A 1204-nucleotide genomic window follows, 5' to 3' on the forward strand; every position below is an offset into this window, starting at 1 on the left:
CTGGGGGCGTCAGGGCGGCTGTGGTTTCGAGAGAAGGAGTCCTGGGTGCTCTTTTCGCAGCCCACGTCCGGGAGGCACCTCCCGGGGTCCTGGGTGCAGGTGGCGCCGTGGGGGGGGGCGCGGGCCTTGTGCACAAGGGGGCGCGTGCGCGCACGTGTGTGTTGTGCGTGTGTGCCCTGACCTCGGGCTCCCGGCCAGCACAGCCAGGAGGGACACGCCCTGTGGGTCAGGCCGCGGTCTGCCGGGCAGCCCCACGTGCCGGTGGCCGTCGCCGCAGGCTTAGAAGACTCCAGAAACGGTCTCCACGTCTCCGGCGACACACCCTCCGGAGCATCCCACCGCTTCCCACCGCGTCCCAGCACTCTGGGCAGGCAACACTTACTTTTCTTCGTCCAGAGTATTAACAAAAATCATAAACCAGTAAGTGCACAAAACAGCTGAAAACAGAGCAGCAGCCAGAGAAGATGCCGCCCCCCACCCCCCGCCACGGAGCCCCCGGGGCTCCAGCAGAGTTTGAAAAATGCCGCTTCTACTCGGCGCCTCACCAAGATCTAATATGTCAGCAAATTACCTCAGGTTTGCACATGATCATTAATCACAGCTGTCGCGGGATGACAGCGGCCCCAGACGTAATAAACAACGACGACCCGAGGGCTGCGCAGGCCGGGGCTGTGTGCCGCGTGGCGCCTGCATGCGTGTCCATGCATGTGTGTGCAGGATGTGTGCGTGCACACGTGATGTTTCCATGTGCTGTGTGCATATGTGCATGTTCCATGTGGTGTGTGCACATGTGATGTTCCACATGGTGTGTGCACGTGTGCATATGTGATGTTCCATGTGGTATATGTATGTGCACATGTGATGTTCCACGTGGTGTGTGCACGTTGGCACACGTGATGTGTATCTCTGTGTGCGCACACACAATGTGTCCGTGTGGTATTGCACTGTGTTGTGTGTCCGTGTGTTGCATGTACACATGTGCTCGTGCATGTTGTGTGTGTGTGTGTGTGGTGTGTGACTGTGTGTTGTGTGTGTGTGGCTGCCGCTCACGGACGCCCGGCTGTGCCTCAAGGGGTCCAGCCTGGGAGGGCTGGCGGGAAGCGCTGATCTCGAGGTGCCCTTCGGGGCCCTGCCGGGGGACCCCGAGGTGGGCTGCTGCAGACGCAGCGGGTGGGCAGTGCGGGGCCAGGAGTGGGGGCAGCTG

At 61.3% G+C, this 1204-nt stretch overlaps 1 protein-coding gene across 1 annotated transcript in view; it reads right to left on the minus strand.

Annotated features, from left to right (window-relative positions):
* The window catches only part of DSCAM (Down syndrome cell adhesion molecule), a 299116-nt gene that overhangs the window by 201125 nt on the left and 96787 nt on the right, over positions 1-1204 (minus strand). The window lies entirely within an intron of this gene.

The sequence above is a fragment of the Condylura cristata genome, unplaced genomic scaffold (genome assembly GCF_000260355.1).
Source record: "Condylura cristata isolate star-nosed mole 26May11 unplaced genomic scaffold, ConCri1.0 scaffold00003, whole genome shotgun sequence".
NCBI lineage: Eukaryota > Metazoa > Chordata > Mammalia > Eulipotyphla > Talpidae > Condylura > Condylura cristata.